Source organism: Mizuhopecten yessoensis, unplaced genomic scaffold (assembly GCF_002113885.1).
Source record: "Mizuhopecten yessoensis strain PY_sf001 unplaced genomic scaffold, ASM211388v2 scaffold10797, whole genome shotgun sequence".
NCBI classification, from domain to species: Eukaryota; Metazoa; Mollusca; class Bivalvia; order Pectinida; family Pectinidae; genus Mizuhopecten; species Mizuhopecten yessoensis.
In genome coordinates this window covers 1,928,980-1,942,475 of record NW_018408726.1, presented here as the reverse complement: position 1 = coordinate 1,942,475, position 13,496 = coordinate 1,928,980, and positions in this window count along the sequence as shown.

Genomic DNA, 13,496 nt, shown 5'->3' with positions numbered 1-13,496 from the left:
GAGCAAGTGACGCATTTGTATCGCCCCCATACTGCCATACGTACTTTCACTTTGCCTTCAAACACTACAGTACAGTTCTGTCTCGCGTAACTTCCCCGGGTGAAGGGTACGACCACAAGGGCGTGAGCATTTGTTAAGCATATTTTGACCTAAATTAAGATGTTTAAAGCAGTTTTATACGTTTTAGGTGTTTAAAACAACTTTCGGTGAAAATGTCACCCTAATGATGATATACGATGGAGTCATTGGGGTGCCGAAATTCGATCTTAACCCCTAACACGTATAAAGTGACACTGACCAGCTTAGCTTAGGTCCAGCTATACCTGTAACACATTCTCAGGCCCCTGTGGGTACGACTGCATCAGCTATACCTGTAACACATTCTCAGGCCCCCGTGGGTACGACTGCATCAGCTATACCTGTAACACATTCTCAGGCCCCCGTGGTCACGACTGCATCAGCTATACCTGTAACACATTCTCAGGCCCCTGTGGGTACGACTGCATCAGCTATACCTGTAACACATTCTCCGGCCCCTGTCAAATCACGGACTTAGTTCCGTGGTCAAATGTAGGATCGATAAGGAAGATAAACGGTTTTTAAGACAAATTTCGGACAACTATTGATATATTTCACAAGACGTGATTTATATGGAATACTATTTCAGTAGGAAAGGCCGACTTTCATAAAAGTGATAATGATAGCGACAATACTTAAGGTTCATAACTTTATGGTACCCCTGACCGTAATCTCCTTATGCAGTCTAACATAAATTTGGATTTTAAAGACATACATAATACTTATCATATTATCTTCCCCACATATGTGATCAGCCTAGCAACTAAGCAAGATATATTTGTATGTTTGTGATGCTGACCAGGGACGAACCCCATTTTACTTCCATTCTTTGGGGGCCTCAACATCAACTTTTCTTATTAATACTTTGATTAAAATTAATTTTAAAATGCCTTCAGGCCTTGATGCATAAATGATAAATTACTACAAATATGGGACAAAATAAATTATAAATCTGTCCCTAATGTTTCACAATCTGTCATGTTTATATGTCCCCAGCCTCCCCCATCCGTGACCTCGCCACGCCGGCCAGGCTACATGTACAACATGCTCCCCGCGCCCCGAGCCCCGACCTCGGACTCGACCACGATCCCAGGCCAGATTATTGATGCACTGACAGAGTGATATATAACTAGGGGAGATAACTATGATAAATCAAATGTTAACTATCAGAGGATTGGTTCTTTTTACTTGAGAAAACACATTTTCCAAACTTTAGTTGACCTGGCTCATTTACGTTATGTTCACTTTTGAACGTGACATGTTAAAATTTTGAGGTTACATTTAAATATTTTTAAATTAAACAATCGTTCATCATTAATGTTGGTAAAAGAATGCTGACAAATCAAATATGCGAACTAACGATAAATAAATATAATTATGGAGGCTGATGCTTTTCCAAAATCATATGATATGCTTTTTCTCTCTTGCCCCCTTATTTAAAACAACTCCCTCAATCCCCATTCCTCCCGACCACTTCCTTATAAACCAACCCAGGGGTAATTGCAAATTTTCAATTAGGCACAAATACGATTGTCCAGTCAGAGATCAATGCGAGTGTCCAGTCAGGGATAAATGCGAGTGTCCAGTCAGAGATCAATGCGAGTGTCCAGTCAGAGATCAATGCGAGTGTCAAGTTAGACACAAATACGATTGTCCAGTCAGAGAACAATGCGAGTGTCCAGTGATAAACTAATGCGAGTGTCCAGTCAGAGATCAATGCGAGTGTCCAGTTATAGACCAATGCTAGGGTCCAGCCTGAGACCAATGCGAGTGTCAAGTAAGACACCAATGCGAGTGTCCAGTTAGAGACCAATGCGAGTGTCCAGCTAGAGACCAATGCGAGTGTCCAGTTAGAGACCAATGCGAGTGTCCAGCTAGAGACCAATGCGAGTGTCAAGTTAGAGACCAATGCGAGTGTCCAGTTATAGACCAATGCGAGTGTCCAGTTAGAGACACCGACGCGTGTGTCCAGTCAGAGACACCAATGCGAGTGTCCAGTTATAGACCAATGCGAGTGTCCAGCCAGAGACCAATGCGAGTGTCGTCGAGTTGTGCCGAGGATCAGCCCGTTTGCCCTCCATTTCAGTTCGGTATCGATCTAACGACCAAATATTCGGTACGGCTTTATAGGATTCCTACCTTAGAATCATCCGTGCTTCAACTTGGGGCCTTTTGAAAACAGCTTTGTTCAGGCAAGGTCGATCCTCGCCATTATTCGCTTGAAGTGAAGTTGTTAGGCTGCCTTTCATCCCTCTAAGTCCAAATTAATTTCAAGCCATTGCAATATGGCGCCTAAGTGAACACCTAGCATTGGTTTCCCGCCATCGACAGCTGAGCCAGGGACTCCAGTTATTGAAAGTAAACAATGTCTTTTCATCGGTTTTCTTTGCTTTTCTAGATGTTTAGATCCGCCATTTTCGGCGTCGAAAATTTCATTTCCGCAAATAGAGAGCGTTTTAGAAAACGAGACAATGGTAGAAACTGGCAGCAGAAACAATTCGTGGACATTTTACACGACACTGGTATCATCCATGCTCGTGGAAAGGACATGAAAAGGGCGGGTATCGAACGGTATGATATTTTAATGCCAGAGGACATCAACGAAAAATCCCTTTCAATTTGTTTTCCAGAGGTTTTGATGCAGTTATCGTTATTTCCCGACATCTTTTCTTATTTTCATGCTGGAGAATAAACCAGCTTCGCTTGTATGGCCGGGGGTTACGGTGACGAATGAGATGTTACGAATGCGGTGTGACGAACGTATTGTAAACGACAAATTGGAGATTTGAGAAAGGAGAGAATACACCTTACTCCTATATTATAAAGTAAAAATTATGGTTACAGCTGGAATAATTAATCCTCCCTTATAACCAGGTAACGTCAGTCTCGGTTAACGAGACACATCCTCGTTGCCATGTATTGTCAGTCTCGGTTAACGAGACACCTCGTCGTTACCAGGTAAAGTAAGACTTGGTTAATGAGACACATTCTCGTTACAAAGTAACGCCAGTCTCGTTTAACGAGACACCTCGTCGTTACCAGGTAAAGTACGACTTGGTTAATGAGACCCATTCTCATTACAAGGTAACGTCAGTGTCGGTTAACGAGACACGTCCTCGTTGCCATGTATTGTCAGTCTCGTTTAACGAGACACCTCCTCGTTGCCATGTAACGTCAGTCTCGTTTAAGGAGACACATCCTCGTTACCAAGTAAACTGGGTTAATGCGACACATTCTCGTTACAAGGTAACGCCAGTCTCGGTTAACGAGACACCTCATTGTTACCAGGTTATGTCTAGGTAAACAAGACACATCCTCGTTACCAGGTAATATTTAATGTCAGTCTCGGTTAACGAGACACCTCATTGTTACCAGGTTAAGTAAAACTGAGTTAATGCGACACATTCTCGTTACAAGGTAACGCCAGTCTCGGTTAACCAGACACCTCATTGTTACCAGGTTATGTCAGTCTAGGTAAACAAGACACATCCTCGTTACCAGGTAATATGTAATGTCAGTCTGGGTTAACGAGACAATTCCTCGTTACCAGGTAATGTCAGTCTGGATTAACGAGACATATCCTCGTTTCCAGGTAATGCCAGTCCGGATTAACGAGTGTATTCGACACTTATATATATATTAATAGCGTCTTAAGTTACAGTGCAGAAGTATGGGGTTTTCATAAAGCTCTTGATGTTGAAAAGATACACATACATTTTTGTAAAAGGCTACCCGGAGTCAAGAAGAGTACGTGTAATAATTTAGTTTATTGTGAGTTAGGAAGATTACCATTGTCTGTATGTAGAAAACCGTGTTTTTTTTAAATATTTGTTAAAATTAAAAATTTCGAATAATTTCATTTTAAAAACATGTTACGAGGAAAGAATTTGTCGAATGATAATTAGATTCTTGATATCCGCACTGAACTCAACAAATTAGGTTTAACTTACCTTTGGGAAAATGTTAGCAATGATAGAAATATCTATACAATCATTGAGCAAAGACTTTTTGACTTTTACCGGCAGGAAATATTAACTAATATCCAAACAACTCCGAAAGGATTCCTTTATCAACATCTAATAGGTAATTTTTCTTTTCAATCATATTTAATAAAACCAATTAATAATTCATATAAAAAGGCTTAAGCTCGCTTTAGACTTAGCTCTCATAATTTAAATATTGAACAGGGAAGATATAGAAACCTTCCTAGAGAACAAAGATTCTGTAACTTATGTAACTCTTATGATATTGAAGACGAATTTCATTTTATATTAAAGTGTCACTTTTATAACGACTTAAGGCGCGAGTTTATTAAGCCTTTTTATTACAAACGACCAAGTGTTTTCAAATTGTTTCAGTTATTTACTACTCAAAACATTAAGGAATTGAATAAATTAGGAAAAATTCTGTTTTTAAGTTTAAAACGTCGTAATAGCACTGTATAATATTTTATCTCATTTTTCCTGTAAATGTTCATTTCAGTATACCATATTTAATAAGATATTTGTATCATGTGTATTGTGTTAAAAAAAGATTATTGTGCCCGTTTATTGCCTTTCCTATGTGATATAAAATATATGGTAAATTAATCATAATTAACAACGTCGAATCATCGACGAGTATTTCTATATTGTAATCTGGAGGTTAATATCACTGTCACTAACGTCAGGTGTAACATTGTGTTTACTACACTATGGCAGCCTATTTTATTGTATTTTTACTGTTCTACTAGAGAGTATTTATTCGTGACATATGTGCGATACAATGTATGTAACTATATTAATCCAGTTATCATTACCTGTAACGTACGTCATTGATAGTTATACTATTGTTATGATTTCACTGTATCGGAACCTTACGATGTTGGTGTATTTCAGTGTAAAATGCTGTCTCTCTTATTATATGTCATTTTGAAGTACTGCACGATTAATAACTATTATTGTATACATGTATCATTGTAAATTTTGTCAATTGTGTGTTACACAAGGAATAAAACAATCTGAATCTGAATCTGAGACACATCCTTGTTACCAGGTAATGTCAGTCTGGGTTGACGAGACACATCCTCGTTACCAAGTAACCAGGTAATGTCAGTCTGGGTTCACAAGACACATCCTGGTTACCAAGTAACCAGGTAATGTCAGTCTGGGTTGACGAGACACTTCCTCGTTACCAAGTAACCAGGTAATGTCAGTCTGGGTTGACGAGACACTTCCTGGTTACCAAGTAACCAGATACTGTCAGGCTGGGATAACGACACACATCCTCGTTACCAGGTAATGTCAGTCGGGGTTGACAAGACACATCCTGGTAACCAAGTAACCAGGTAATGTCAGTCTGTGTTGACGAGACACATCCTCGTTACCAAGTAACCAGATAATGTCAGGCTGGGATAACGAGACACATCCTCGTTACCAGGTAATGTCAGTCTGGGTTGACGAGACACATCCTCATTACCAAGTAACCAGGTAATGTCATGCTGGGTTGACGAGACACGTCATCGTTACCAAGTAACGAGGTGATGTCAGGCTGGAATAACGAGACACATCCTCGTTACCAGGTAATGTCAGTCTGGGTTGACAAGACACATCCTGGTCACGAGGTAATGTCAGTCGGGGTTGACAAGACACATCCTGGTCACGAGGTAATGTCAGTCGGGGTTGACAAGACACATCCTGGTAACCAAGTAACCAGGTAATGTCAGCCTGGGTTGACAAGACACATCCTGGCTACCAAGTAACCAGGTAATGTCGGTCTGGGTTGACGAGACACGTCCTGGTTACCAGGTAATGTCAGCCTGGGTTGACAAGACACATCCTGGTCACGAGGTAATGTCAGTCGGGGTTGACGAGACACATCCTCGTTACCAAGTAACCAGGTAATGTCAGGTTGGGATAACGAGACACATCCTGGTTACCAGGTAATGTCAGTCTGGGTTGACAAGACACATCCTGGTTACCAAGTAACCAGGTAATGTCAGGTACGGATAACGAGACACATCCTGGTTACCAGGTAACGTTAGACTGGGTTAATGAGACATAACCAGGTTGACGTCAGCCTGTGTTACTGATACACATCCTCGTTAGCGGAATTTAATATTAATTATTGTAGTTTTTAGGTGTTTTTCAGGTATGAGTGAACCCTAATATCTGGTTCACATGTTAAACAAGTTTTGAAGTAGAGTATAATTCCTTTTACTGCCGATCTGTGTAGTCTGAACTTAATTTATACTGCTGACAAAAGTATGAGAGTATTTTATACCTTATAACGAATTGGCTGGTATCACATGAACTCACAAAATCAATTAACATAACAAATTGGTATAATTTGTCAAACAATATCTCACCCTTAGATTACATAATAAACATTGTTTAAAATGTATACAGAATAACTTTCAATTACATTCCTATGATACTGAAGCCATACATATCTGATGTTCACTATGGTCTTATCTAATCGTGTGGATGGCTTATACCCGTTAAGATTTGTATACAGATGCATGTGTTTTGGAGTCAATCGATCAATGACTGAAAACATTTATTTTGTTGTTATACCATAGTGCGTACGTACACAGTAAATTCAGCTTGACCAGACATGTGTTGCTGGGCAGTTGGGCAAGAAACACACAAATGCAAACACAAAATTAATCAATTTTCAGACAATAAATAGTTCACATTTTGTCAGATATTCAAAACAGATGCTTTAAATCCGTTACTTGCATTCACCCAATTTAATCTCGTTAACAAAACACAATTGACCACGCGTTACGCCAACATATGTGGACGTCAAGCGTTTGCGTGACTTGGACGAATGAAAGTAGTCCCATGGTTATTTTTGTGAAATATGGTAATTGTGGTAGTGTAATTAGAGTTCGGGGTCATGGAGGGCCTCTAGAGAGTGTGACCAGTCAAAGGAGTCTAATTATGACACTGACATCAGATAACTATTCTTAATACTCCACAAATGGCCGTGAGAGACACTGGCACGCGCCAAGACCGGTTCCCTGCACGCACGGCTACCTTTGTAAGTAAAAAGATTACATGGAGTTGCAAAGGGCATTGGTGAAGTGTATTTGATATACAAAAATAGAAAAATAAAAAATCACCTGTCAGTACGCATGAATTTCTATTATAGTTTATACATACTCTGGCTATTGTTGTCAATTCTTTATAAAATACTTGAATTTGAATTCAAATCATGAACACATTCGAATTTTAAACTAAACTTGTTAATCCGTAATCCCTTAAAGAGCCTCTTTCTCGACGCTTATGAGGCAACCCCGTACCGGGCCTCATAATCGTCACTTTCAGGCACCGAATCAGACGATCATTTCCCTAATAGTATTAATTTAACTCTTAATTGCAAATCTTTACAAAAGGGAAGAGATTTTGATCTATGTGTAGGCTTACAAAAGATTTTCTCTACATCCATAGCCTCCGACAAAAGCTTTTCCCTGAATTCCCCGTATCGCGCTCACCGAACCCCCGTAACATTACTTAGATTCTTTTGAAACGAAATTGTATTTCATGCAAAGCGCTAGATGATACTATTCATGCTGTACTGTCGTAAGGCCTTTACGTCTTACATAGAATAGGAACCGACATGATTTATGGGCCTTAGTTTAATACGGAAACTATACAAGCATTGGAGATAGATGATCGGGTCCCATTGTAACTCATTCAGTCGTCATCGCGACTCTCCGCTCTGCACAATTGCGTTTATCGGATTAATAAATTTTCAACGTTTAATTATGAGATTGTCTATTCGGGCTCAAACAACCAGTCGAGATAGTGGGATGACGCCTTTTCTTTTCATGATCCTGATTCGAAAAGAAAAACTTGCAATACACGACGATGAATAGGCCTCTTGACAGCTGTGTAGCCACCAGGGAAGGAATGTCCGCGGATTTGGAAGGAGAAGAATCACCCAGTGACGTGTTCTATAAAGGGAGATAACCCGGCGTCTGTCTACCCAAGATAAGCTTTGAAAAATTCTGATCTGTTCTACAGGGGCTCGTTGTTTTGTTTGTTACATATTTGATGGATTTAGAGATAAATGTTCAATCACGCTGTACAGAAGATTAAAACTTTTATCTGTTTTTCACTGATTGGAGATGTCTACATTGTATATCAGCCCTCTATCCTCTGCACCCGGAAACAAACATTTATGTATACCCTGTTACCTTTATTAGATCATGAAATTCTTGCCTCTGACATGCAATTCTTGTTCTGTCTGCTAGTCATCAATTCGGAAAATGTATCAGAGGATACTTGCACTAAGGCATTTAGCCAGTCTCGGATGTTGAATTGCCCGTTCAATATACCACCTTCGTTACATCATACCATTATTCGTTTGTCGGACATTAATGCTGTTTGTAAGTAAATGTCATTCAATGAAGCTAATCGCCGTCGCCACTGATCCATTTCCTGTATGCACGTGACGTATATTCGAATATTCAGGGGTTACACGGAGAACCTCAGAGAACGGAGGTGAGCGTAACCCTAGGTAGATATCGAGGATGACGTGACGTTTGCTGACGTGTGGTCGGGCGAAAACAAGCAAAAATGCATGCAAACGGAAAAATAATCTACTTCATTCACTATAGAAACTGGCTTGATGGACACTTGTATTTTGAAAAGAAGTACTTTTAATTAAGTATTGAGTCTTCCTCTGGTCGATTTCATAGGACGAGGAATCAAATAGGTCTTGAGACATATTTAATTGAATGCGAAGCAGTTTATGTTGAATTTGTCTCAAGATAAACTCAATTCATCACCCGAATGCAATCGACCTAATCAAGAAAAAATCCTTATATTTTAATTAACATGTGCTTTTCAATAATTAAAACTTGTGAAACTATGCATAGTTGCCGCTGATGCTGGAGCTTGTGCAAGTATACTATGGCGTAATGTAACTATCAATACGGGAATATTCTGATATTATATAATTACGTCAATTGTAATAAAATACAAAACAGATTGTTAATATCACGTTTAATTGTGTGTTTTTTAATAGTTCTTGCAAAATCTGAAAACATGTAATCCTATGCACAGGCCATGCTAATCTGGTTAATTATATGGGCAAATGAAACAAAAAGGATTTGGTAGTTTCATTGAGTCCAACTTGAACAGAAATTGAAATATCAATTTGATAGATGTGACTGGTAAATTGAACTGAATTACGTTTGAATGAATTCTGATTGATTAATTCTTTAAAATTCACTTTTCGAACCTGCTTATTTTTAAAATGAATTCCTTTTCTTTGAAATGATACATTTTATTTCATTTGTCAAGAAGCGTTGCCTTCCGGACATGGGTTACTGGTAATCGAAATCTTTGATAGATAAGTTGATCAGTTTATGAAGGTTGAGGCAACGAGGAGATTCCCGCGTTAATCGGTATTAGCGTGCCTGAACGTGGATGACAAGCCTCGTTTTCAGAGTATTGATGCTTCCACAGTACTTTTGAAATTCGCGTCTAATTTTAGACGAGTCGCCTTTGATGTCATTCTATGGTTAGTTTTGTACATTTGTATGCAGTATATAGAACTCTGTCCTTTCACAAAGTTTAGAATTGAGTATTCAATAGCATAAACTAACCAACGATACGTTGATTCTTTCAAATTCATCACTATCAGTTCAAAAGGGTGTATTGTTGTTTTACTAAAGAATTAAATAGGGCAGTTTTCAATGTAGGCATACACACTTGTATACAATCTCATATGACGTTTGTCAGCCTATACAATGGTATATAATAGAGAAGGGAAGCTGTTTACTTGGTAGGTCTGATATAATCCAATCTGCTTTTCTATATAAACGGTGAAGTACTGGTGAAAGCCGGCCATTTTGACCAGTATCACAAAGGCTAGATTTGGACGGTTAAAACGCATTGTTTGTATCATTAAGCAGAATTTCTATGCCTTGTATTGCATTTCTTTTCGGATACAAAATAAATTCCTAGTGTATTGTACAACCCAGAATGATCCTATGGACGGTTCACTTCTTTCCATGTGAAGCTTATGGATTTGGAAGTGATTAATTTGTGTTGATTACACGGCCCTAATAGTGTACAGTACAGTGCCCACTCGCTATTTGTATGTACAGAGGTAGCTGTATTGTAAGCGAGCACAATTGCGTCCCTTTCATGTTAGAGAAACCTTTTCATATTTAATGAAAATTTGTTCTATAAAGATCTTCTACTGTATTTATTAAATTCAATAGGCTAAGCTTGCCGTTTTTCTCGTTATACAATACGCACAAATAGACCGGTATAATGGATATTCAACAGTGTTATTCACGTTGGCCCAAATTAAAGGTATAAACGAAACAATATAGACTTGTTTTGAACCTCAATGCTTAATAATTCGTCTTTGTGAGACGAAATGTTTTATATTCTGCTGCAAAGCGTAAGCTTTCATTACCAGGCTGTGTTAGTCGGCAGCAGCAGAGGCTATCGAGACACAGGAAGATCGTTCTCCGGACGGAAAGATTCGTATTTCATATTTGTAACTTAGTATTAACTACTGGCTTCCGCCGGAAATATGAAATTGTTTCAAAGTTGCGGAGTTTTGATGTTATGGAATTATTGCCTGGTTTCTATGTCAACTGTTGGCGCCTCACTATTGGTTTTAAACGCTCTGTACTGCTGAGTGTGAGCGTTTCATGTAAACGGCTGTTGGTTTATGAAGTTCCGAGCGCGCCTGAGACGTTCTAGTGACAATCCTTAGTGTTGTAACAGTATCGTCCGGGATTGTTTCTTGTTGGTGTTATCGGGGAACTATAGATTATTTTTCATTGGAAATCAATCCTGTTGAGCAGTTTTCTATCAGTAGAATACACTGTTGCCGCTCAGATGTATTGACTGTTAAGCATCGATGACTTAGTAAGCTTTCGACTGCTAACTCAACGTCAGTGGAACTTTTGACAACAAACTCAGTGTGGGTTCAGCGACTGTAAACTCAATACGTATGTCTTGAACGACAATATAAAAGTTGGTACCGTTGACGGCAAAGTACAATATAAAAGGCAACATACATATACCACGGCGTCAGCACACAAGAACAAAATCGGAAAGAACTTTCGATACAAATATTTAACAATGAGGTACTAAAAAGCAGATACAAAAAAAAGGACTTCACGTGGACTCATTCCTGAGATTTTTATAAGGATACATTTGACTGTACGCTTACTGGTTTAAATATTGGTAATTTGATGGTACTTTCTATACACGGGGAGACCTCGGGCCCGTCCCAGAGTGAGCAATGTTTGTGGACGCAGCGTTAAGGTAAGTTTTATTGGCATCAGTTGTGTTATTACTGTACGTAATATAACAGCCAAACTATTAAATACAATGTAGTTTAATGTTTCTTAAAATATATATTCTTTAGACCTGCATAAACAGTCGAACAGTTGTATGTGCTACACAAGGTAGTATTCCAGTATCATCAAAATTCATATTTCTGGTAAATAAATAGAAAATGCTTGGTACCGTTGGAATGATGGCTATTGTTTTCCTTGCTCCAATTTTAACAGAGGTCATTATTTTGTCAATGCCTCCGGTATGGGTCGAACCCAGGACCTGAGTCTAACCCTCTAGCGAAAGAGCTAAAGATAAATTCTCCAAAGCCAAGTCGGTAGGAAGCGGCTAGTATTTTACAGGGGTGACACAATATTCAGTTTGGATAATATGTAAAGATTCCGGACTATTTGACACGATTGTTTCAGATTCTAGACCCATTTGTTTAAAACCCTATTAAATTAATAATATCCAAAATATGGAGTATATATTGGAAAATATGGAAATCTATATAGAATCTAAAATTGTATATGTTGGACAATCATCGAAACATATTTGTTAACTAGATATTTGTCAAGTTTTGAATACTAACATGAAGACTACATTTTAGCTAATTGGACAAGATAAAAACAAATACATGCTAGGCTATTAAAACGATCCCATTCAGATAACAAAAAACACGATACGACAAATTTTTCCCGTAATTAATTTGATCATATTAGAAAATTTCACGTGAACTTTCAATGAAAAAAATCAATATGTTGCACTGTTCATAAATACACGGCCATTGAGCAGACAGGCATTATCTAGAGGGAGTGACAGCACCCATATGCATTACGTCAGCTATTCAATAGCCTTTAGCACAAAGAGGATCACAATGGCAGGAAACTAAAAGCATTGATTTTTAATATTTTATCATTTTGCAACAAAGAGTAACGATTTTGAATTTAAAACATGTTTTATTATTAAGTAGCAGGGATATATGACTGTTTGATTGTTTGTTAAATAAATCATGTTGTGAACTTATGAAAACTAAAATATCGATTTTATATTGTAGTCCATTCATTGGACAAGCATGGTGCTGCTAGTACGTGCACTTTAACGCGTTGTGTATACGTGCAGTTTTTATGGTGACAAACACATATCGGTGAATACGACGTTAGATTGAATTACTTCTATTGTTAGAACCTCTCAAAAGCGAAATATGTTTGTTGCCTATATTGACTGCTTCTTTTTAGCAAATGTATCAGATCCCATGCAAAAATCGCCTGCTGTATTAAACTGCATGCTCAAAAAGGCGACTCATATTTGGTCCCCTTCACAATAGTTTGGTTTGAGTGTGGTACATACACAGACGTGACGGGTTTTGGTGGTGGAGGAAAACCGGATTACATGGAGAAAAAGCCACGGACCTGCGGCAGACTGCCCTGTGGAGTGTACTTGTCGACTGCCCTGCGATGTGTACTTGCCGACTGCCTTGCGGTGTGTACATGCCGACTGCCCTGCGGTGTGTACTTGCCGACTGCCCTGCGGAGTGTACTTGCCGACTGCCCTGCGGTGTGTACATGCCGACTGCCCTGCGGTGTGTACATGCCGACTGCCCTGCGGAGTGTACTTGCCGACTGTCCTGCGGTGTGTACTTGCCGACTCCCCTGCGGTGTGTACATGCCGACTGCCCTGCGGAGTGTACTTGCCGACTGCCCTGCGGTGTGTACATGCCGACTGCCCTGCGGAGTGTACTTGCCGACTGCCCTGCGTAGGCCTCGATCCACGACCCAGTGGTGGAGGGCTAGTGGTCGACACGCGTTACTTCTTGCGTGTTACTTCTTCATTCGTTCACTATCTACTCGTTTATTTGCTATCATCCGTGGATTCGAAGGCATTATTTAACTATTTGAAAGACATCGGTCTATTTTATAGACTCTGATGTCTTTTAACCCACCTTATCCTTTTTGACGTTATATATATATCGCATATTCCATATCATCTATTCGTTATCTCTTTTATTATTTTAACCCCCTTTTATTATTTTTAATTATCTACACATACAATGCGAATACTTTTAAAATGAACCATTTTATCTGATTTTATCTTCGCTATTCACATGTTTGTTAAAAAAGTAAA